This window comes from Passer domesticus, chromosome 13, assembly GCF_036417665.1.
Source record: "Passer domesticus isolate bPasDom1 chromosome 13, bPasDom1.hap1, whole genome shotgun sequence".
Classification (NCBI taxonomy): Eukaryota; Metazoa; Chordata; class Aves; order Passeriformes; family Passeridae; genus Passer; species Passer domesticus.
Genome location: NC_087486.1, coordinates 15,399,820 through 15,424,538, shown reverse-complemented (window position 1 = coordinate 15,424,538; position 24,719 = coordinate 15,399,820). Strand labels below are relative to the sequence as shown.

At 54.9% G+C, this 24,719-nt stretch overlaps 1 protein-coding gene across 5 annotated transcripts in view; it reads right to left on the bottom strand.

Annotated features, from left to right (window-relative positions):
• Window positions 1-24,719, bottom strand: part of CYSTM1 (cysteine rich transmembrane module containing 1) — a 66,096-nt gene that overhangs the window by 21,992 nt on the left and 19,385 nt on the right. Inside the window, exon 1 of one of the 5 annotated variants that reach the window (XM_064388292.1) lies at window positions 1,007-1,125. The exons of 1 other annotated variant lie outside the window; for it this stretch is intronic. The gene's annotated coding sequence lies outside the window, so the exon portion shown is untranslated. Of the gene's footprint in view, window positions 1-445; window positions 647-774; window positions 798-1,006; window positions 1,126-24,719 lie in introns of those variants that run through there. 3 more of the 5 variants (XM_064388293.1, XM_064388297.1, XM_064388294.1) reach the window with 3 other exon arrangements.

Below are 24,719 nucleotides of genomic sequence, written 5' to 3'. Positions count from 1 at the left end.
GGAATGACAAATCAGTATTTGACAAAGATGGCCTTTACAGCATGTGAATAAGGGGGAGAGTGTAGCAGACTTCGTGGTTCTGAAGTTCCTGTGCTTGGTAAAACCACTGTTCTGCACAGCAGAAGATTATTATCTAACATGCACATTAATCCCTGACTGCCCCCAAAAAGCACTGAAATACGATCAGAAAAATTTATAAAGTCTCAGTGTTTTCAGCCTCCTCCTCAGTCTACCTGATATAGTAATATTATTATTATCATCATCAAAAACTTCTAGGAAGAGTCACTTATTATTTAAGCAACTGATGAGAAAAACCCCATTGCTAGCACAGCAGCACTTCCCACACCTTGTATCCTATAACTGTATTTACACAGCACAAGGAGAAGGCAGCTGCTCAGCACAATCATTATAACTCACCCACACTCACTACCTTACCCAAACTTACCCTATTTACAACCAGGTTGTTCACACACGTTTCGTAGTAGAGGCATCAAAAGCAAAGGCACCTCTTTTTTCCCTTTCAGCCAAAGCTAAACACGAAGCTGGGATGAGCGGGGCAGAGAGGGACCCGCTGCCGGGGTGGCACATCCGTGCGACACAGAGGACACGAGTGCTCTCCGCCCCCATTCTCCTGTTTCACCGTGACATTTAATTATCCAAACGAGGCGTCCCCAGCTACAGCAACAGAAAGCATTAATCCAGGACAACCACAGTGCCTTTAAACCACACGATGTTTAAACAGCACTACTATTTTTACTCCGAGCGCTGCCGCACCTCTCTACACTCGATCAGCCCGAGCACGGGTACCAGCCGTGCCGCGGTCACCACCGCGGGCTGCCAGGCACCGCACGGGTCCGGCCCGTCACCGCGGCGAGCCTTCCTCCCCATCCTCCTCCTCACCCTCCGCGTCCCCATCAGCCCCGCGCGGCCCCGCTGCCCCCACCCGAGCCGAGCCGAGCCGAGCCGAGCCCGGCCCAGGCCCCGGCCCCTCACGCAGCCCCGGTACCTGCGCGTCTCGCGCCGCCGCCCGCACCTGCTGCGCACCCCGCGGCACGGTGACGTCACGGGAGGCAGGCCACGCCCCTCCCGACGGGGCGGGCACGTCACGGCCCGGGCCCCGCCCCAGGGGGCGTGGCCGCGAGTGGGGCGTGGCCGGGGAGCGACCGGGGCAGCCCCGGGCCCTGGCCCGGTTATTGTCCCTGTCATTGTCCCTCCCCTGTCGCAGCTACTGTTCTTGTCCCTGTCCCGGTCCCAGCTGCTGCCCCTGTCCCTGTCGTTGTCCCTGTCCCAGCTTCTGCACTTGTCTCTGTCCCTACCCTGTCCCTGTCCCAGCTATTGTCCCTGTCCCAGCTTCTGCTCTTGTCTCCGTTCCTACCCTGTCCCGGTTATCGTCCCTGTCCCTGTTCCTGTCCCAGCTGCTGCTCTTGTCCCTGTCCCTGTCCCTACCCCTACCCCATCCCTATCCCAGCTATTGCCCCTGTCCCTGTGCCAGTTGCTGCTCTTGTCTCTGTCTCTGTCCCTACCCCGTCCCTATCCCAGCTACTGCCCCTGTCCCTGTCGTTGTCCCTGTCCCAGGTTCTGCTCTTCTCTCTGTCCCGACCCTGTCCCTGTCCCGGCTATTGTCCCTATCCCAGCTGCTGCTCTTGTCCCTGTCCCTGTCCCTACCCCTACTCCATCCCTATCCCAGCTATTGCCCCTGTCCCTGTGCCAATTGTTGCTTTTGTCTCTGTCCCTGTCCCTACCCCGTCCCTGTCCCAGCTATTGCCCCTGTCCCAGGTTCTGCTCTTGTCTCTGTCCCTGTCCCTACCCTGTCCCAGCTCTTGCCCCTGTCCCTGTCGTTGTCCCTGTCCCAGCTTCTGCTCTTCTCTCTGTCCCGACCCTGTCCCAGCTATTGTCCCCTGTCCCTGTCGTTGTCCCGGCCCCAGTCGTTGTCCCTGTTCCAGTTACTGCCCCTGTCTCTGTCCCTGTACCTCTCCCTGCCCCGTCCCTGTCACAGCTGCGGCCCTTGTCTCTGTCCGTGCCCTGTCCCTGTCCCAGCTGCTGCCACTGTTCGTGTCCCAGCGCCATCCCTGTCACACCTACTGCCACTGTCGCTGTCTCCATTCCTGCTCCTGTCCCTGGCCCAGCTGCTGTCACTGCCCCTGTTCCTCTGCGTGTCCCCGTCCGTGCCTCTGTCCCTGTTGTCCCGGCCGGTGTCCGGGGCCGTGCCGCGGGCAGGGGGTCCCGGCAGTGCAGCTGAGCGGGGCTGTCGGGGTTAAACCAAGGACGGACGGGGGACACGGGGGGCACCGGGGGCAGCCTCAGCCTGCTCGGGACCGGGGCCAGCAGCACTGGGACCCGGAGAGCCTTGGCCCCACCGGGGACCCCCGGGCACGGCAGGGGCTGGGCCGGGCCCCAGAGCCCCCCAAACCCGCCCTGGTTCCCCTCCCCGCGGGCTGGACGGGACACCTGGCTGGCCACCGGGACCTTTGCACCGGCGCTGTCGCCTGCTGCTGATAGCGGGACACGTGCGTAGGAGAGGGTCCAGGCACGGAGCCTGGGAAAGCAATTACGGGTTTGCCCAGATAAAATAGGTCAAGGACACAGGTCGGAGCGTTCAGTCACCGCCCCTGCCCCTGGCACATGACCGTGACTCACCGTGGTGGCCAGCGGTGTCCCACCTGTGGAGGGACGCTGTGCTCGAGGGGTGTGTGGAGGGCTTGGGGATCCTGTGGGAATGTGGCTGGGGACCCTGGGGGTCTCCAGGGAGTGGAGCAGCATGATCCTGCTCCTGTGCTGCTGTGTGTGCTGAAACCAGCTTCTTTTTCCCCACCATCGATTAGTAGATCTGATCAGGCCAGCGTAATGCTGGGTCCCTAATGAGGCTCAACCAGGAAGGAATTATTTAAATTAGTTACATGACGTGCTATATTCTTGGGTGAGAGAAAAACAGGATACACAGCTACCCCTAGAACTCACCCAGCACCCAAGGGTATCCCAAATGAAACCTGCTGGCTGATGGGAGCTGTGGGAGACAAGAGCCCTTCCAGGGCACCAGGAAGAGGCTGCAATTCCCTGGACGCAGGCAGTGAAGCACCACGATTCCCCAGCCTCATCTGCCCCAGCTGTGCTGCCCTCCTCACACAGAATCCCAGAACCATTGGAGCTGGAAAAGCCCTCTGAGATCATTGAATTCAATCATTCCTCCAGCACTGTCAAGGCCACCACTAAACCATGTCCCCAGCTGCCACATCCACATGCCTGTTAAACCCCCCAAGGGTGGTGAGCCCCACCACTGCTGTGGGCAGCCTGTTCCAATGCCTGAACACCCTTCTGGTGAAGAAATTTCCCCCAATATCCAGCCTAAACCTCCCCTGGTGCAACTTGAAACCATCCCCTCTAATGCTGTCACTTGTTGCCTGGGAGAAGAGGCCAGCTCCCCCCTGGGCACAATCTCCTGTCAGGGAGCTGTAGGGTGGGAGAAGGACCCCCCTGAGCTTCCTTTTCTGCAGGCTGAGCCCCCTGAGCTCCCTCGGCTGCTCCTCATCAGACCTGTGCTTCAGACCCTTCCCCAGCTCCCTTCCCTTCTCTGGGCATGCTGCAGCACCCCGACATCTGGCAGAACCTCCCAGGAGGCAGTTTGCTCCACAGAGTGGGGAAAAAACCCAACCAACCAACCAAAAAAATCCTCTGGATCGTTTTGTGCCACACCAGTGGGTCCATGTGGGGCACACAAAGGGGTGAGGAAGGGGAGGGCTGGCATGGAGGGGCCAGGAGAAGGCACTGCACGCTTGGGCACGAGCTGGGGCTGCTGCTCTGCTGCCCTGGAGCTGCAGACAATTCCATCCCACTGTTTCCTCACCCTACAATGTCATTTCCATATGCCTTTGGAGATGAAGCTGCCCAGCCAGGACCTCACAGCAGAAGGAATACACCTTGTTCTGCTGAGCAGCACGGAACTCGTCCTGGTCCTTGACTCCAGTGCCAGTGGGCACACATTATTGTCCTGTTAAACATTAACTGGGAAAACAGCTTGGAAAACATTGCTTGGCTTCATTAAAATCTTCAAAGGACACTTGATCCTTACATATCCTTATGAGCAGTTTGCACATACTTTAAATACTAATGCAGGCTGGGTTTATGGCTCTTATGGTCCCTCCAGCAGAAATTACACACTAATTTCTAGGTGCAGCTGTCATTACCCTGGGAACAAGGCTGGTAGGCAATGCCATACAACAAATTGGGATTTAGCTCCTACAAAGAGAAGACAAGCCAGCTCTCCCCTGGAAAAAGGAGAGGCAGGACACTGAGCAAGGACGTGCGGAAGGCACATTCACCCAGTTTCCACCAGGTGTGTTAGCACACCCCAGAAGCCACCTGAGGGTGTGGGAGAGCCCTGGAGGTGTTAGACGTGCTGAGCTGATGGGTTCACTGGGCTCCCAGAAAGGCTTCCCTGCCGTGTGTGGGGTGGCTGCAGCTGAGGGCAGGGAACTCCTGAGACACGGGAATGGAATGGTTTGAACGTGGTGCCTGAGATTTTGGAGGACAGAACAGGCTTTGCACCCTTTGCATTTCTACTAGTGGTTTTTTTCCTTCCTTTCTCCTGTTCCCTGACATGACCCACCATTATTAGCAGATGTGGGAAGGGAGGTGTGAATCCTGTTTACTGGGAAGCCTGTGCTGCCTGGAAACTCTGGTTTAGCAACATTTATCTCCCCCCAGCCCTCCCTGTGCCTGGCAAACTCAGAGGCTCCATAATCAAAGCTTTTGTCTTTGTTGTTTACTTTTTTCTTTCTGATTGCCTGAACAACAGCAGCTAGAGGGAAGGAGCTGATCTTGCCAAGGACGAGGGCAGGAGCTGGACCTGGACAGCACAACAGGCTGTGGAGAGCAGGTGAGCAGGAACAGCAGAGGGCAAGGCCACTGTGGTGGCTGCTTGCCCCCATTCCTGCTGGTTTCACACCTCTTTCCACACAGCAATTTGGTAAAGCCCGTTGCAAGAGCCTTGTGAAACACCCCACTGTCTTTGCAAGGGTTCTGTGACATTGCAAGTTGCAGGCAGGGCTTTGTTGGTGGTTGGTTTTGGTGGAGGTGCCTACAGGGCAGAAGGGATCAGGGAGGAGATGTTCCTGTCCTTGTCTCTGTGACAGTGCCAGCTCAAGAGATCCTGCTCCATGCCCAGACTCTCACCAGCCTGTGCCTTCCTTCCTATCACATGCCAGTTCCTCCACAAAAACACGTTTAGGACCTTGTGAGCAGATCAAGATCAGTGTAACAGCTCAAAAGGAAAATGCTGCCTGGAGGATAAAATCCCTGTATTTGCACTCTCTGTCCTGAAATCCCAAGCCCTGTCTGGGACAAAGGTCTTTCTTACCTATCACCTTCACTATTGGGAAATTTTCCTGACTTGCTTGATCAAATTTCATGGCTTGAAAGTTCAGATCCACAGTGATCTGTGGCACAGATCTGTTGAACTGATTCAATGTCCCTTCACATCTGTCCCAGCTCATCTGGGTGAACCTAAGCCCTGCGCTGTTACTGGGAAAGAAGTTCAGTAGAACTTCCACTTCTCTCTGTGAACCACCACTTCTCTCTGTGGGAGAGAAGTGGTGGTTGTTCTTCCCTCCTTGATCAGGATGGGTTCTGCTGTGCCTCCCACTGATTTACAAAACCCTCCAAGTGCTCCTGGTCTCAGCTGTCCTGTCTGCAGGTGAAATGGAGTTTTAGTGGCAGCACCTCCCTCTCTGCCCCCCTCTCCAAGGGCTGGGAAGCTCCATGTTCTGGAGCATGAGAAAGCTGTCACACAGCCCATGTGCCCAACCCTGTGCAGGATGGTCCTGAAGCTGATCTGCTCTTCTGCTCCAAGGTCCCAGGGCTTTGGCACAGGTCGTTCTGAATGCTTGGGTTTCTGCTCTTCCTTACACTCAGTGTCCTTTGATCTTTGCCTGCTTCGTGCTTATCTCTCACTCCCACTCAGTAAAGTGAGATTTATGCTGGTAGGTAAGATAGGAAGGCTGTTACATTTGGGTGTGGGAAAGCAAAACATTGTCAAGAGGCAGGCTGAGCATGAATGGAAAGAGAGCAGATCACCTGGCAAGGTCCAAGGCTCAAGGACCCCCTTACCAAGGTGCCTGTGCAGGGGAGGCTGGAGCCATCACTCTCCTCCTGCTGTACCAGGCTGAGAGAGGCTTGGGATGAATCTCAAACCCACGGATGCTCCCTGCACTCCGGTGTGGCTGGTAGAACTGGGATGTGCTCCACTGGATTTCTAGCTGTTGGTGCTGTTCAGCTGGCTCCTGTGCTTGCCATGGGGGTCACTTCCCTGACTGTATATTAGAGCCTAGTGCTCATTAGTGGCTGCTTTTTGCTTTCACTGCTGCTCTAGTGCTTATCACCCCGCTGGATCACGCCTGGGAACACTTTGATAGCAGCCACAGCATGGGCCCGGGCTGGCAGCTGGCCAGGGCAGTGCTCTGTGTCTGTGCTGGCCAGGCTGGAGCTGCAGCGTGGAGCTGAGCTGGAGGGGCTGGGATGTGTGCATGAGCCCAGCACGGAGCACAGATCCACTGCAGGCTGTGGAGCAGCCCGTGCCCTGGCAGGGGGTGCCTGAAGGAGAACAATCCCGTGGGGCTGAGCTGCAGCAGGTTTGCTGCAGAGCTGTGACCCCTGGGGAGATCCAGGCTGGAGCAGCTGGTGAGGAGCTGCAGCCCCTGGGGAGGAACCACGCTGGAGAAACCCAGGGAGGGCTGTGTCCCGTGGCTCAGAGCCCAGGCTGCAGCAGGGCAGCCCACGGAGGGGCAGCAGCGCCCTGCTGCCTGAGGAGGACTGGGATGTGACCTCAGTAATGGGCACTCTGGCAGGAGCCCCTTGGGGAAGCCAGGCTGGGGACAAAGGCAGGAGTTCAGTGCAATGTTAAATCAGGAAACCTGGCCCAACAGGACCAGGGATGGAAGTTGCAATGGATCTGGAAATTGTTGTAAGCCATGATTTGAGTTGTGTGTTTCAGGAATTACTAAAACAGGCACCATTCAACCCACAGCAGGAGAAGCCTCCCAAGAAGCAGTGGCAAGGCAGCAGTGACCTGACCTGAGCTGCCTTTGGTGCCCAGTAACTCCCCCTACCCAGCACCTCTGCTGTCCTGAGCGACCACCAGAACAGATGGAGCTCAAAGCCATGGACTAAATGAATTAACAGGCATTTTGCTGATGCTTTATAAACATTTTCCAGAGTGGTCCATAGACTAAGGGAATGATATCTGTGTGTTAGATCAAAGAATGGGAAGGGGGGTGGTGGCTATTGAAGTTCTACTGAATCGTGTGGGACCTGGAATGGTGTAAAGGGTATGGAATATGGGGTGGAATGTGCTGGGTTTGGCTGGAGTAGAGTTATTTTCTTCCCAGTGTGCTGTGTTTTGTATTTGTGCTGAGCACAGCCTTGATGATATAGAGATGTTTTTGTTATTGCTGAGCAGAGCTTGCACAGAGCCAAGGCCTGTGCTGCTTCTCCTGCTGCTTGTGCCAAGGAAGCTGGGTGAGTGGGGAGGAGACACGGGCAGGACAGGTGATCCCAGCTGGCCAAAGGGATATTCCACTGCATCAGTGCTTGGGTGGCCACTGCAGAGTGGGGTGGAGGATGGCACGTGCCCACGTGGGTGCAGTGCTCCACAGGCAGCCAGGCAGGGGAGGGGGTGCAGGGTGAGGCCTCAGCAGGGGTTTTACCTGCTTGATGGCTGGGAAAGGGGACAGATGAGACAGAGGGAATTATATCTTAGTGTTTGCAGTCTTTGCTGCCAGTAGGCAAATCACCACCTTCACAGGAACTTACAGGAAAGATGGGGCAAGACTATTTACAAGAGCATGTAGTGACAGGACAAGGGGGAGTGGGTTCAGAGTCAGAGGGATTAGGTTTAGATTAGGTATTAGGAAAATATTCTTTGTTGGGAGGGTGGGCAGGCCCTGGCACAGGGTGCCCAGAGAAGCTGTGGCTACCCCTGGATCCCTGGAAATTCCAAGGCCAGGTTGGATGGGCTTGGAGCAACCTGGGATGGTGGAAGGTGTCCCTGCCCAGGGCAGGGGTGGGACTGGATGATTTTCAAGTTCTCTCTCCAACCCAAGCCATTCTGTGATTCTGTGACCCTTTAGAGCAGACAGCTGCAGGTGTCCTGTGGTACCAGGAGCCCTTGACTCCCACAAAGCAGAGAGGAGGCAAAAATATCAATGCTTTCATAACAGTGCCTTGTGCTTCCTACAAAGCATTTTATCCCAAGAATGCCAAGTGTTTTGCAAGATCTTAAATAATTAAGCCTTAGATCAGTGCCATGCAAGACAGAAATATCTCCCTCCCTCCTCAAATTCATCTGTCTGGGATGGCCCACACTGGGAGGGAAAGGAAAGGAAAGGAAAGGAAAGGAAAGGAAAGGAAAGGAAAGGAAAGGAAAGGAAAGGAAAGGAAAGGAAAGGAAAGGAAAGGAAAGGAAAGGAAAGGAAAGGAAAGGAAAGGAAAGGAAAGGAAAGGAAAGGAAAGGAAAGGAAAGGAAAGGAAAGGAAAGGAAAGGAAAGGAAAGGAAAGGAGAAGAACAATGACCCAAAGTCCCACCTCTCAACACGCTCAGAGCAAATTCTGAGCTGGGTTTCCCTGGGACACCCCCAGGTCTGCAGGGGCACGTGAGGCTGTTCAACAGCAGCTCTCTTCGGACCTTAATTTTGTTCAGGGTTTTGCTGGAGTGATCCTGGGGTTTGGCCCTGCTCCTGGAAGAGCTGGGCATGGCCACACCTGGAGAGCAATCCTCCTCTGTCCCAGGGCTCCAAACTGCACGAGTGAGCTGCCTGGAGCCCTGTGACTGATGCTGGAAGCTTCCTGTAACATTAGCCAAGGGATTTGGACTCAAGCAATCCCAAACCCCACAGGACACCCACACGAACTGCCTACAGCCCCTCTGCTGGCACTGCCCCACAGCCAGCCCTGCCCCACGGGACCTGCTGAAATCAGACCCTTGTGGAATTGCACCCTGGCCACTGGCAGGGCCCTTCCCTTGGAGCTGTGAATCCCATTCCTGAGCTGGAAATCCCATGGGACAGCATGTGGGCATCTCTCCTTGTGTACAAGGGCTGAGCCAGCCCCTGCCCAGCCAGCCCCCACTGCTGCACACTGACCTCATCTCCAGAGGCCTCAGCAGCAATTTAGCAGCTCAAGGGCACAGGAAAAGCTCACCTCTGTCTTTGTAGGTGTTTGGGTTTGTTTCTCTGGTGGAAAGCTCTGGCTTTCCACCTCCCAGCAGCAGGACCCAGGTAATTTCAGCCTTGGCTGTGCTGGAGGGATTTGGCTCAGCAGCTTCTGTGCTTGAATTCCCTTTTCTGGTGGGAACAGCACTGCTGTGCTGTCACACAGCTCTGGGAAAACCTCCTGCTGCTAGGACACAGGCACAGAAAGATGATGGAGGGAGGTGAAGGCTGAAATCAGCCTAGGATGTATTCTCAGCAGCAGCTGATCTTTGCATCTGCTGCTCCAATCCTGTGGCTTCACAGCTGGGCAGGCTCTGGAGCTTAAACTTCCCAAGAAGGAATTTGGATTGTGCAATCCTGACAGCATCCCACAGCCACGGGACCCCCTGTGCCCTGCTGGGACAGGTGAGGGGACAGGCCAGCTCTGCAGCGATGCACTGGCACCCCCTAATGACACCGTTGTGAATATTCAGGGACCTGGATCGCTCCTGCAGCCCGTCCTGCCGTGCTGCAGCTGCCTGCAGCTCTGCTCACAGCTGTTCTGCAGCCTTTGGTGGGCAGGGCTCCCTCTTCTCCACCTGCCGTGCTCCAAACCCACAGCTCAGCTCCCTTTGTGCTGCACTTAGGTGCAAACACCAGGGAGGGTTTGTGGCTGTGCATTGCTCTGCCAGGTGAGCTCTGTTCCCTTCCCTCAGCCCCAGCAGCACTGCCAGCTGTGTTTGCCCCTGCAGCACTGCCACAGGAGGGCTGGCGAGCCTGTGGCCGGGTCCTGTTAGCCCAGTTTGGCCACACTGCCCAGGCTGGCCCAGGAAGTCCCTTTACTCCCACTTGTGCTGCCTCAGAGACACTGGCACAGTTTGCCAGCTTGGTCACAGAGCTCCAATCTCTCCAGCTCACTGTGGGGCAGAGCCAGAGAATGTGTCACTGAAATGGGATCACAGAGTCATGGCATGGTTTGGGTTGAAAGAAGCATTAAAGGCCATCTTGTCCCACTCCCTGCCATGGCAGGAACACCTTCCACTAGAGCAGGTTGCTCCAAGCCCTGTCCAATGTGACCTTGAACACTTCCAGGGATGGGGCAGCCTCAGCTTCTGCAGGCTTCACCACCCTCACAGGGGAGAATTTTTTCCCAATATCTAATCTAAATCTCTCCTCTCTTAGATTAAAACCATTCCCCCATGTCCCATCACTCTGTGCCTGTGTAAATATCACTCCCCTTCTTTTTTATAAGTCCCTTTAAGTCCTGGGAGGTGACAATGAGGCCTCAGCTCAACTTCATCCCAAATGGTGCTGAACCTGGTGAGAACCTGAGCTGCACAATTGTCTTCTTGGTGACATTGTGCCATGGCCACCAGCCTGGGCTTCAGACCAGCACAGCAGGGCACGGAAGCCCAAGGGAGGGGAGGCTCCTCTCCAGCCTCCCCAGCCCCACCTGGACCTGCTGCCTGGCCTGGGAGCCCAGAGCAGTCCAGTTTGCTCTGCAGGGATGCTTCAGCTGTGCTCAGCCATCTCGCAGGGCCTGACGGCAGAGCTGCACCATGGCAGGCAGCAGCTCCTTGGCACAGAGAGGGCAAACACAGCCAGCTCCTCCCTGGGGGTTGTGTTGGTTGACAAAAGGCTTTGGTGCCCTGGAATTGAGGTTGGCTATTGGGAGTAGCAGGGCAGCCCCTGTGCTCTCCTGCCAAACTTTTAACCAGCAGCATCTTCCTTCCTTAGCTGGGAGAAAGGAGAAAGGGTGGGGAATGGCCCTGGCAAAAGCAGGATTGTGGATCTTGTACAAACAGGCCAATGTGATCCTGAAGAGTGAATCCACCGCCTGAGCAGGGCCAGGGCCAAGAGCTCCCAGGGAAGCTTTGTCTCCTCTGACAGATGTGAGGACTGAGCTCTGGTCCATGTGCCAGGCCATCCTCCTCTCCTGCAGGAGATGCCCAGTGCTGTCGCTGTCATCCTCCCAGGAGATGTGTCCAGAAACCTCCCCTGGAAAGTGGGTGGGTGTGGGGAGGCTGGGCAAGGCTTTGGGGACTGCAAACAGGAACAGAGGGGTAGGAGGGGATGGGAATGGGATGAGACAGGAACAGAATGGGGATGGGATGGGGTGAGGGATAGGGAGGAGGATGTGAAAAGAGGGCAGTGGGATGGGGATGGGGTGGGGATGAAAGGGATGGGGGCTGAGGTGGGGTTAGATGGGGCAGGAAAAGGGACGGGGTAAAGGTGGGGAGTGGGATCAGGATGGGGAGAAAAAGGGACAGGGGGTGGGATAGAGGTGAGGAGAAGAAGGAATAGAGTTGAGATAGAGTGTAGAGCTGAGGAATGGAGCTGTGATGGAGCTGGGGAGAAGAAGGGAATGGGAAAGGGGAAAGGAGACAATCAGCTCTTGTTCAAACAGCACACGTTCAGGCAGCAGCTCACGCTAGCTCAGCCACATTGGCCACAGCAGCTTTGGAGAGCACTGAATGCCTTTCCCTTCTGCTGCTGTCCCAAGGGGCTCTGCTGCTCTGCCAGCCAACTGTACCAGCAGGATTTTATTTTACATTTATTTTCCTAATGGCTTGGGTGGCCTGAAAACTTGAGCAGTGAATTGTGACTGCTCAAGATTGGGTAAAAATCCACACAATGGCTGTGCACTGCAGTGTGGCACCAGGGATGAGTCACTGAAATTGCAATTAGGGAAGAAAATAACAGTGGGTTTACAAGCTCCTTTCCAGGAGCATTGCATTTCTCTGGAATTACAATGGCTCCTTAGAGTGGTTTATGAGACACTGCTCCACATCAAAAAATACATGGAATTGGAGGAAGTGGTAGCTGATGTAAAACAGTCTAACAGTGAAGGGAGGGAGGAAAAACAGCATTATTTTTTGCAGTGACAGCATAGGTGCTTTGGGAGGGGCTGTGGGGTGAGCAGAGGAAACCAGAGCAAACCCCAGGGATGCTGGACAGTGGAGTTGTGCCACGTGGAGCCCAAGGTGATGCAGTAGTCTGGGCAGAAAGGGCACAGGGGGAAGGAGGCTCTGGCAGTGACACAAGTGTCCCCTCCTCAGCTTGCAGAACCTCACTGCAGAGAACCTCTCAGCAGAGTGCAGCAAACAAGGAAGATGCATCACCCTTGGATTGCTGGTCCTGGAAAGCAAAAGTCAATCTTTTGTTTGTCTCCCATAGCTTTATTTTGTCTTTTGTCTGGAAGGTACAGACTGCTCTGCAGGGAGCAGGAGTGTAAAGCACTGGGCAAAGAAGCTCCATTAGGAATAGGCACAGATATCATCTCTGTGCCTTGCACCATCATCAGGTGTCAGCAAGTCCTGGGCAGAGGCTGACCACAGCCCTCCAGTGCACATGGTGCCAGCAACACTTCTGACTTCTGTCCCCTCTTTTTCCAGCTGCCCCAGCTCCAGGAGGAAAGGCCAGCAGCTCCCAGGGGCTCAGCCTGGCTCGGGCACAGGGACTCTGTGTGCATCCATCGGGCTTGGCTTCACTCCCAGGTCAGCAGCTGCACGAGAAACTCTGCAAAGCCAGGGCCTTGGGGATCCTGATCACCACCCCAGTGCAGAGACAGCTGTGCCACCCACCCAGAGCAGGGCAGAGGAGAGCTGCTCCTCACCCTCTCCAGGCCAGCAGCAGGCATCAGCCAGCTCTGGCCTGTGGGCTCTGAACAGCCCTCATCTGCTCATAGTGCCATGTTTTTAATGATTTTAATTAAACACAGAGCTGTTCCAAGGTGGAGACCAGGCTGACACTGCTGCTGCTGTTGGAAGCAGAACTCTGCCTGCTCGCTGTGACCGCTCCCCTGCACTGTCACCGTCCCCAAAGCCACAGGACACAGCACCAAGGGGAGCCAAGAGCCCACGGGCCATTTTCCTGTGCCCTGGTGCTCCTGAGCAGCCAGACAGTCAGTCCAAGGTGTTATCAGCCCTGTCTGTCCCAGGACTCCCAGGAGTGTGAGACCTGATCCCTGGTTGCAGCCTGGCTTCTTGGGGAGCAGGGCTTGGTCTCCTCAGCTTCAGTGACACGAGGGAAGCTCAGTCCTGGTCAGCACGGGGTGACATTCTGGACACAACTGCCATTTGGCTTTGGGAGGTGAAAACACGGAGGGTCCACAGCTGGTTAGACAGGTTTGGGCTGGAAACACCTGTCTGAGAGACTGGAGTGTCAGGTGCCTCATCCTGAAGGTCATGAGGGAGACAGGGACTGTACAATTCAGAATCCTGAAGGGGAGGAGGGTGAAAAGCAAGAGCACAGCCCTGAACTTTGTGAGAGCAGAATTCAGCCTCTTCATAGGTCTGCTTGTAAGAGTCAGATAAGGTAGAGAAGCACCCAAAGCCCACAGGAAAGCAAATGTCACTCCTGTCTTTAAGTCAAGAAGAAGGATCCAGGGAACTACAGGTTGGTCTGCATCACCTATCCCTAGAATGGGAACAGCTAATCCTGGATATCACTTCTAGGCACATGAAGAACAAGAAAATCATCACTGTTTGATTCCCCATGTGGAAATTCACATCTGGAGTGTGTGTCCAGTGCTGGTCTTCCCAGCACAGGGAGAGACTGGAGAAACTGGAGACAGTCCAGTGGAGAGAGCCACAGAGTGGGTGGAGGGACTGCAACACATCCCATGAGAGAGATGGGACTGTCCAACCTGGAGAAGGGAAGGCTCAGGGGGACCTTACCTGTGTGTTTAAATACCTGAAGGGGGGGTGGAAAGAGGAAGGATCCAGCTCTTATCAGTGACAGCTCTTACCAGTGACAGGAGAAGGGACAATGGCACAAATGGAAACACTGGAGGATCCCTCTAAGTACCCAGGAGTTATGGAATCTCCATCCCTGGAGGTATTCAAAGCCACCTGGACAAGGTCATGGTCAAGGGGCTCTCATGGCTGAGTGGGGCTCAGAGCTACAAAGGTCCCTGCCAAGGCAGGCAGTCTGCAGGTGTGTGGTTCTGCCACGGGGCACAGAAATGCCAGGGTGAGCTTGGGGCAGGTGGGCAGGAGCAGGCGCTGCTGGGTGTCCATGTAAAGGACAGAAAACCTGCAGAGGTTGCCAGCTGTCCCTGGAGGTGGCACAGTCACAGAGCTGCTCGGTTTGCTGGTTTTGGTGTTGAGCCAGGACACACATGTGCATTTCTCCTGTCCCACTGGGAGCATTCACCATGTGGGCACCAAGGGTATCCTGCCCCCAGCACCTGGACAGTGAACACCAGGGCTGAGCCCAGGCAGCGAAGATCAAGGTGAGAACAGCACAGTTTGCAGAATAAGCTGATTTATTGTATGGGGCAGAAGAATGCTAAGTACTTAAATAACTGCTTTAGCCTATATTTAAACAGCTACACAGCTCCTTTGAATTTTCAGAACTGCTGTGAGCTGAGCTGCTCCTGTGGGACACAGGGAGTTTGTTGAGCTGGCTGAAAGACAAATTAGAGGTCAGCTTCGGGCAACTTTATTTCACAGTCCTGGACTGGTGCTTCACACACACAAACACACACAGAGACACACACAGAGACATATTTCATGTGAGCATCCATCTGAGTGCCAGCAGCAGTGCACACAGAAATGAAGCATTGTCAGCCTTGCCCCCAATTTATGAGGCTTTCAGGCAGCCAATTCCTTCCTGCAGAATGAAAGCTCCTGGCAGAGCAAAGGTGGATAGGAAGGGTCGCTCCTCCTTCTGCCATCAAACCAACCCACAGTGACCCACAGTGACAGCTCTGCACCTTCCTGAGTGCGGCCACTGCCACCTAGGGGGCTGAGCGGGGCAGGTGAGAACATTTCCCGCAGGGACTGGTGTGAGAGAGGAGGGATGTGCACAGGGGTGGGACTGTGCAGCCCACACCGGGGGCTGAGGGAAGGGGCTGGTGGGTCACTGTGCCCCTCTGTGCCCCTCTGCCCTGGGGCAGGAGGGAGCTCCCGGGATGCTCCATCCCACCAGCACATCTCCAGCCTCTGCCCAGGGTCTGCAGGATCCCAGAGTGGGGACACATTCCCCCTTAGCCTCACTTTTGCTTTGCATTTTCTCTTTCTGCCCCTCTTGTGGGGCAGAGCAGGAAGAGTCACTGTAGATGTGCCAGGGGAGCTGAGGGGCACGACCTCATCATTAAAATGTCTGTTTCATGCTTAAAGAAATGTCCAGCCTGGATTTTGATCCAGCGGTGGCTATTTTATGACAGATATTTTCTGTCATATTCCCTTTCTCCCCCTCTGCAGTTGAAGCTACTGAGCAGGTATTTCTAAGATGCTGAGGAAAATACAGTGGCACTGCAAGGTATTTTATAGCAATTAAGTAGAGCAGCGAGTTGCAGAAGGAGTTTCAGGAAAAGCCGTGTTATAAAACCGTTTTTCTGCGGCGCCTCTGGGGCTGGTACCTCGGCTGAACCATCCCTGCAGCCTCCTGTGCTGGGGAGCAGCTTCAGGGCTGCTCTCCTGCCTGGCCACCGCTCTCACGCAGCTCAGGGGAGCCGGACCACCCTGAGGTCAGCTTTTACTGAGATGTTGGGGACCAACAGTTTTTACTCAGATGGTGGGGAAGGCGCTGCTGTGCCCGAGCATCCTCAGCCAGGCAGGATGAGCTGACACGTGGGCAGCAAAGTAGGCCAGGAGCTCAGCTCCGGGCTGGCCCGGCCTGCAGCAGGCAGGGAAGGGGACACGCCGGGGCTCTGCCGCAGAACCGGCCGGGAAGGGGATGGGAAACGCCGGGAAGCGGATGGGAAATGCCCGGAGCGAGCAGGGAATGTGCTGCCCCCGGCAGGGATGGCCCGGGGAAGACCCCGGGCAGAAGGGAGAGGAGGAGATGCCAGCGAGGCGCAGGGAGTTACCACCAGAGGGCACTTAAATATTGCTCTTGCTGAACGAATGGTGTTTCCTAGCTAGACGCCAGCTCCGGATTGCCTGACAATGCACATCTAAGCCTGAGTCATTGCTGGCACAGAAAGCAAAGGAAAGCTCTCAAAAGGCATTTGAGAAGTCATGCATGAATGGGAGTTTACTAGCAGGGCACAGAGGATTGAACTTTTCTTTCAGGCGCTTTCAGAGGGGTCTGCCAAGGGGTCTCGGCCCTGCCGGGTGCAGCGGGGTGAGCGGAGCATCCCCAGAGCCCGCGGTGCCCGCTCTGCTCTCGCTGCAGGAGGGTCCTGGCTGCTGCCCGCTGCAGGTGCTGAGACACGAGGTACAGCCCTGCCAGGACCCGGCTGGACCCTGCTCTGCTGCTCCCCTGGAGCACCTGTGCCCTGCTCTGTATTCCAGAGCTGGGCAGGGATGGAGGCGTTCTGTGTCTTCTGGGAAAATCTGCAGGGAATGGGTGAGGAAGGAAGCGTGTGGGATTTGGGTGGGTGCCAAACAAAGCCTGAAGGAGTGAGGACAGCCGTGGGCTGCAGGGGTGAGGACAGCCAGGTAATGAAGATGGAGAAGCACTTCACGAGGATGGAGGAGAACAAATTCCATGCTGGTGTTGTCACAGCACTCTGCAGGACCCAGGATGTCTCAGAGGGGCACCCTGGGGCTCAGGGCAGGATGTGGGAGCTTATCCAGGGCCATGGGGCAGCTGCAGGTCTTGGTGCCATGCTTGGAGATCTGCTCTGAGCACAGAGCTTCATGAGGATCCAGGGCCAAAGCAATGGGAGCAGGGAGTGCTGCAGGTGTAGGGGATGGAGAACTGAAGGAGGGTGGCCTCTGGGGAGGAAAAATTGACTGCAGATGGCAGAAAGCTTGTGCTGTAATGTTAGTGACACCTGCACATACCTAGAGAAAATGGGTTTAACCCTGCAGGGAGAAAAGGGGCCCCAAAGCCTCACAGGTGGATCCCTGTGCCCTGAGAATCCCAGCTGGGTGAGCCCAGGGTGGTGGGAGGACAGGAACAAGGCTCACTTTATGATGTGGCATCTCCCAGCTTCTCCTGGGATCATCTTCCAGCAAATCCCCTGCCTGTGGAGCAGCCAGAGGCCCATCCTGGGCTTTGCAGCAGGGTCTCCCCAGATGAGTAACATGAACACTCTGTCCTTGGGAATTGCTTCCAGGGGACACAGGAGAGGAGTTAGAGTGCAGCACGTGGGAATTTCTGGCTGGGTGGGGTGTGGGAAGAGCAGTGATGGGGTGGGAGGCAATGGGGTCCCCATCTCTGGGATTCTCCCATCACAACCTGCCTGGCACGTGCCCTCCTCACTCCAGCCAGGGCTGCTGCCTGTGCCAGGACTGGGCTCCCTCACGCTCTTAGGTTTGGCTGATTATTTGCAATTAGCACTAATTAGTGTCTCTTTTGACAGTGCCTTGTCTCTGCTTCCCCCTGCCCTGTCATGCTGCCTGCTGGGCCCGTTTCCTCCTGAGGCAGCTCCATTGCTCCGGGCAGAGAAGTCAGAGGGGGAATTTGGGGCTCCAGGCTGCTCTCCTGGGGGACCTGCCCACAGGGGCTTCGTTCAGGAGGTGTCTGGTGCTGTCCTGGGGGCTCCTGCCTTGCTCCAGGTGCTGCCCAGGCCGTTGTGGTTGTTCCCCAGAAGCAGATATTGAGAGTGATGTTATGGATTTGACCACTGCTGGCACAGTGGGACTGTGGGGGCACTGCTGGGCCTGTCCCAGCCCCCTGGAGCCACCCCAAGCCCATCAGGGGGCTGAAGCCATGAGGCTGGTGGGCACAGAGTGGCTGCCACTGCCCCTGCTCCTGGCCCTGCAGGTGCTCAGGGTGTTAAACCCTGCTGGGAATGGGTACAGGAGAGGTCTCAGCAGACAGAAACGTTTAAAGCTGTCCCACCCTGTGCAGGAGCGAGCTGGGGTGGCAGTGAGAGGGACAGGGTGCTCCTGGGAGAGATGGCCTGCTTCCCTGGAAGCAAGCCCAGGAGAGACAGAGAGGAGCCCTCAGCCAGGAAGGATGTAAAAAAACATTGTGAAAATAATGCATCAAAGAATCATAGGATCACAGAACATGCTGAGTTGGAAGGACCCACAAGGATCACCAAATCCAACTCCTGGCCTTGCACAGGACACACCAACAATGCCACCCTGTGCCTCAGGGCGTTGTCCCAGAGCTCCTGGAGCTCTGCCAGGCTTGGGGTCATGACCAGTGCCCTGGGGAGCCTGTTCAGTGCCCACCACCCTCTGGGAGAAGAACCTGGATTTTGTGAATGCCAATCCAACCCCTAGAGAACTGTCCACTAAACCCACAATATTTTATAGCTGATTAATCTAATAGGCTGCACAGGAAAGTGTTATCACCTCCACCTCCCGAGGCTTGGAGCCTGATTGAATCAAACATAAATCTTGTAAATGGATTTGTACTTTTCTCTGGGATTTATTTTAAAAAACAAGCATTTAATTTAATCTCACAACCATTCGATGTGTCTGGGAGCTCTGGGCAGAATTAAAGAGCATTGCATTTGGGCTGGGGTCGTTTGATGGGCTGAAGCCTTGGCAGAACGTGTGGTCTTCATGCACTGCTGAGAAACCTCTGTGCCAGCCAAAATCAGTTGGGAAACAGAAAGAAGGCCCTGTTGCTGTCAGGAGGTGTTGGGAAACAGGCACAGGTGATGGTTTTATTTGGGTGCTGTTGGGTTTGGACACAACTTTGGTGGATCTTTACACTCGTGGTTTTGTATGTCTGGTTGGAAGAAGAGCGCAGGACTGCCCAGGAACTGCTGAAATCCCCAAATCCTTTGTGCTTGGCTGGATTAGAGACCTGAAAAGCTCTGATATGTATTTTTTTCAATACTCACAACAGTGTGGTTTGGTGCTTAGTAAATAGCTGTTTGACAGCAGAACTCACAGCAGTTGGCTTCACTCATCCTTTAGAGATGCTGAAATTGGAGAAAAAGATTTAAAAGGCAGAAAAAAGAAAAGGATTTAAAAAAAGCTGAAAGGAGGCAGAGTCAGAAAAGACACAGGCACTTTAGGAGAGCCAGATCCAGCTGCCAAAGGTCAGGAGGTGAGAGCAGGGAGCCCTGCAGGTTGTCAGGGCTTGGAGAGCAAGACCTGCTGGTCTCTGATGTTTGGGAGAGCCAAAGCCCCTGGTGGGCTCCATCTCCTCTTACCCCCAGCCCAAACCTTTCCTTTCCTCTCCACATCTTCCTGGGGCTCCCTGAGCTGAGCTTAGGAGTGCTGGGTTTGCACATGGCTTGCTCAGGATTGCCTGCTAAAATGAGTGGAAAACCAGCTTTTAAACGAATTTCAAACGTTCCAATGGGGGCATTAGGTGAGAATCACCACATTGTTTTGAGCAGGAAATCAACTTTTCTAGAATAGACAGAGAAGCGTTTTGTAGCCAAGCTTTTTTTGTCAGATACTGGGACTTGGCTCCACCCTGGGCTGCTTCCTGCAGCCTCATGGAGGGAGAGTCCCTGAGCCCCAGGATCGCCCTGGAGACCTCTGGGGTGAAGGAAAGGTGCTGAGCACAGGCTTAGCTGGTGAATATAGGTGTGGAGAGAAGAGGGCAGAGGCAGAGCCTGCTCCCTGAGCTGACACCAGTGGGTGTCCCCTCCTGACACTGGCTGCTGTCAGAGGGGCTCTAATTAATTACTATTAATATTCTACTTGAGCTCAAAGCACACGTGCTGGGCATGCACAGGAAGCAATTACTATCATTATTATATGAGTTATTCCTTTCAAAATAGCAGTGTCATTAAAAAAATTGCAGCTAACTCTGCTTTTCCCTGGGGAGCAGGTCTGTTGAGGGCTCACACGTGTGAAGTGGTCTCTGCTGTGACGTTGCTGCACAGATGGTTTGTATTTTTCTGAATCATTGATTCCCATTTTCTGTCAAGGATCTGTCTGGGCAGAAAGACCTCAGGGGGCACAACTGGAAAGTGAAAAAGCCAAAAAGCCAGTTCTGTTCTGACTGAAGTGGGGCCTCAACCCAGCTCTACACCAGAGGGACTCAGCACTCCACTGCCTTCCTCATGCTCCTCTTCCTCAAGCTCAGCTTTCTGGAGAGCTGAGAGGTGCATCCAGCTTCACCCAGCTGATCTGGGTGCCCCACTCAGCTCCAGCAGGGTCTGTGTGTGTCTGCCCATCACCAGGCTCAGGCTGCACCTTTCCAACCACCTGTAATGGAGTTTGGGAGCTCTGCTCACTTGGCAGGACCTGACCTGCACATGTTCCTGGCAGGACTGGGCTGAGCCTTAGAGGTGAGCTGGGGTGCTGGCCCAGAAGCCCACAAGAAGCCTCACTGGGCACATTTGTGATATAAACTGAAGAAGAGCACTAGAAATTTTTATCCTTCATCTGGCATCCTGACTCATCCCTGGGAGACTGAGATTTCCCTTCCAGCAGGGGCTGAACAACTGGGGACACACAGATCACCAGGCCCCTAGTCCCAGGTTCATCTCCTCCTCCCCAGGGGGCTCAGGTAGCAGGTGGGAGTTTAAGGTGTTGGGAGATCTTAGGAGATCTCCTAAGAAGCTCATCAGGCATCCCACTGCCTGTCATGGCCCAAAGCAGGGCAGAAGCCCACGTTGTAGGGAGTGAGTCTGGGTGAAGGCCAGCAGAGCTCAGGACACCCTGCCCAGCGTGTGCCCTGTTCGGAGGCACGGGGAGCTGGAGGTCTGGGAGCAGACCAGGAGACCATGGCAGGTGAGAAGTTTTTTTTCTGCCTGTTCCTCATGGCATCTCCTCCAGAGCCAAGGCTGGTGCCAGCTGTGTGCCAGCACACGGGCAGGAAGGTCTGGGGGCTGTAAGACTGACAAATGGGGCAGTGCTGGTGCCACCAGAAGTTCCACATCTAGGGGATATGTGCCCACAACTGTTCTGGGGGATGGACTGGGTAATGCCTCCTGCTTCCCAAAAAGCCAGGGGTCACCACAGCCCATGGAGGCACACAGGCTGTGCCACCAGCAGGGCTCAAGGGTACATGTCCTGGTTCCAAACAGGATCCTTCATTCACTGAGACACTTCCTGGGGCTTCTCCCTCCTTGAGCACCTTTCCCAGGTGTTTTGCTATTGCCCAGATGTTGGTGCTTCAGGAGCTTCTTTAGGTTCGTGAATGTTTAGCCCTTAGTAGAGCCATGGATTTTTAAAATCAAAAGGTCATTTCTAGGTCACTGAATAATTACTACTGCTGTCCCTGCTGTCACTAATTCTATCACAGAGAAGCAGCAGCTTGCTGAGAAATCCTCAAGCTGCAGGCTGAAAATGAAGAGAAATTCACCACAGAAAATGCAAGATTAGGAGCACTTAGTGCCACGGGCTATTGGAAGGAGAAGCAGGGCCAGGGCACATCAAAGCTGGGCACAGGGATTCCCTTCTTCCCTGCTGCTCCCCCACGGGACTGAGCTCTTCCTGCACACCCTGTTATTTCAGAGTGCTCAGCACAGTGAGGAGGTGTCTGCAGCCCCTTCGTGCTGTGCCTCCACCACAGCTCTGGGCTGGGGGGTTTTGGGGGCACACTCCTGTCTTGCAGCCTCTGGTCAAAGCGCTGTGTTGGGCACAAAGTCTGTGGGGACCTCGGTGTCTGCTGTGAGCCAGGGCAAACCCTCACTAGGGTTCCCTCAGGTCAGGGGGAACCACCAGCTGGAGGGAAAGCTGTTGCTGTTCATGGAATCATGGAATGGTTTGGGTTTGGAAGGGACCTTAAACTCATCTTGCTCCTCCTCCCTGCCATGGGCAGGGACATCTTCCTCTAGACCAGGCTGCTCCAGGCCCATCCAACCTGGCCTGGAACACTCCCAGGTATGGGGCAGCCACAACTGCTCTCTTGCTGCTAGAGGTTTGGTTTTTTTTGAGGAGCAACAGGATCTTTCAGCTGCATTAGATTATCTTGGGATACATTCCCTGACTGGCAAAGTAAGGAGGAGCATCACCAGCTGGTGGGGACAAATCTGACTTCCCTCAGGGACCATCTAAGAGCAGGAATTGCTCTGGGGTGGAGCAGCTCCTCCTGTGCTGGTGGGAGCTCAGCACCACACTGGGCCATTGACTGTCCTTGTGATGGCCAGGATGTCATTCCAGCCCTCAGCCAGTGCAGCATGCAGGGCGTGGCAAGGTGCTTTTCCATGACCATTCCTGGGAGATGCTCTGCAGGTTCAACCCAAGACCAAGATGAATGGCCTCAGCTGGGAATCCTGGGCTGTGAGCTGTGCTGGATGTTCCAGGCATTGTTACTGTCTCACATGGCAGGGAGAGGCACTGTGGGCATCTCCTGCTTCCAGTTTTAGTAGGGTTCAGTCCTTCTGGTCAGTCCTGGCAATGTTTGCTCTGGCTCTGATGGATGCAGGCTGGCTCAGGGAGACACTTCTGGGAGGAAGAGCAAAGAGAGGCACAGAGAAGCAACGTCTCTTGTAGGGCAAGTAGAGCTGAGCTGGGTTCTGCTGCTCAAAACCAGTCCCCTCCTCCTTCCCACTGTGTTTGTGGCTCTCCCAGGGCATCCTTGGCAGGTCAAGCTCTTCCAGGCATCCCTTGGCACCGAGCTTTGGAGACAGTTTCCCCAGCAGTCCCTGCCTGACAGCAGTCTGAGGACAGCAGCTGCCCCCAAAGGCTCTGGAGCAGCTGGCCCCATCTGTGTCCCAGCTTGCCCAGGGCGTGCAGAGCAATGGCTCCCCAAGAGTCACGCTGCCTTCCTCCTTGCCTGGCAGCAGAAATCACCCTCTGTCCTTGCCTTGGCTTTTCCCAGGCCAACTTGAATATTGGGGATGTTATAAAATTCCCCACTTTCAGCATCTCTGTATTTTAGACTTGGAGAAACAAATCCAGGATGAGATATTCAAGTATTCCTTTCACAGTTCCCATGCTCTGCTGGGTTGAAAGGGAAGCTCTTAGAAGATGGATCAAGTTCATGTCTATGCCTCTTGATTGCAAATATGCATTCCTGGAAATCCAGAGCAGTCTCTCTTCCCAACACCTGCATGGCAGGACTGGGAAGGATTGGGCAGCTACCAGTTGGCTTTTGAGTCACTTCTCCATGTCAGCAGAAGTGGTGGAAGCAGCAAAAATACCTTCTGTGTTTCCCTAGGTCAGGAATGCCACCCTGGGGCATTTCTTTTTATCTTGAATAACCTACTTCAGCCAATTCCCAGAAAAATCACAGGTTCTCTGCAATGCCAACCAAACCAGCATGGAAGGAATTGCTTTGGTTGGGAGCCATCCTGTGAGGCAAGGCCAGCTCAGGATGCTCCATATCTGAGTCACTGGAGCATTGCCCCATCCACTGAAAACAAATTTGAGCAATTACTAACCCCAAAACTTTGTGACCAGAGTTTTTGTCTGACATATCAGTTTGGTTTTTGTTTTAAGCATAAAAATGAGCAGTGGAGACATGAGAGGCAGCGGGGTCAATGCTCAGGGTCGTTCCTGTGTGCTGTAGAGAGTTTGGTTTGAAGTAGGATATTAAGGTAAAGAGGAAGTGTTTTCTTCCAAAATAAGGGCCTTTCACAGCTTGGCAAGGTAAAGAGCAGCTGTTTCCTGCTTCTTCTCAAGCACCCACCATTGGCCAGTGGGTATCAGCTTGGAGAAGCATCTGGCCCAGGTAAGTTTCCTGATGTTACTCAGACAAATGGAGCTATTTCATCAGTGCTCTATTCCCCCCAAACCAGAAAGCAAATTTCTAGGAATATACTGCTCATAATAACCATGGGCTAGCTCACAAAGGAGATAGAGATGTGCGTAAATATGCTATTCAGAGGAGTAAGAGAGAGCAGAATAATTTCTGGTGGAGACAGTGTGGTCTGATGGGTGAGCTGCTGCAGTGAAAAGCCCAGGGAGAGCTGGGGTGGTGCTGCAGGGCCCAGGGATGGATATCTCAACCCTTTCCAAACCAGCAAGGGAAAGAGAGGAGAGGGAAGGGGCAGGGGAAGGCTGGGGGACACGCTGTCCATGTACACGGAGCAGGGTCCGGGCTCCCCCCTCCCCAGCCGGCAGCGCGAGTGTGGGGTGCGCCGGGAACCCTGCCCCGAACATGAAGCGTGAAATCCATGTCCGACAAGAATTTCAGCTAGTGCATAATGTATTCGCTGGCTGGGTTTGTAGCCAGGGCTGAGAGCGCTGAATTAAACATGGGGTGACTCAGCGCTGGTCCGCGGCGGGCGGGGAGCGGGGCTGCGGGGACAGGTGCGTTATTGATGGCCTCATTGCCCGGGTCCGAGCGCCCGGCAGGGAGAACAGCGGCGGCTGCGGCGCTTGCAGGGGGACACGGTGTGGCCACGCTCGGCATTTGCAACGCCTGCCTGCTCTGCTGCTGCTCCTGGCACAGGGATTGCTGCATGCAGCCTCTCCCTGCCGCCGCTGTGCACCTGCAGCCCCTGCACCCAAGGCAGGGCAGCACCGGCCCCAGCCCCGGGGCTGCACAGAGCTTGGGGGCTGCACAGCCCGCTCCCCAGGCAGAGAGCAGCCCTTGGGGCTTGCAAGGGGTGAGAGCCCCTGATTTTGCCTCTGGCTTTGCTGATGATCCAAAGCCTTCATCTGCTTCTGCGGACCCAGGGCCCCTGAGCCGGGAGCACAGGGTGTTCCAGCAGCCTTGGAGCGGCAGGAAGCAGGACCAAGTCTCGCTGGAACTGAGTGTGATAACTCATTACCTCACAGGAGGATGTTCTACTTCTATCCCAAAGCTTTATGCTGTAAAACCCCCATC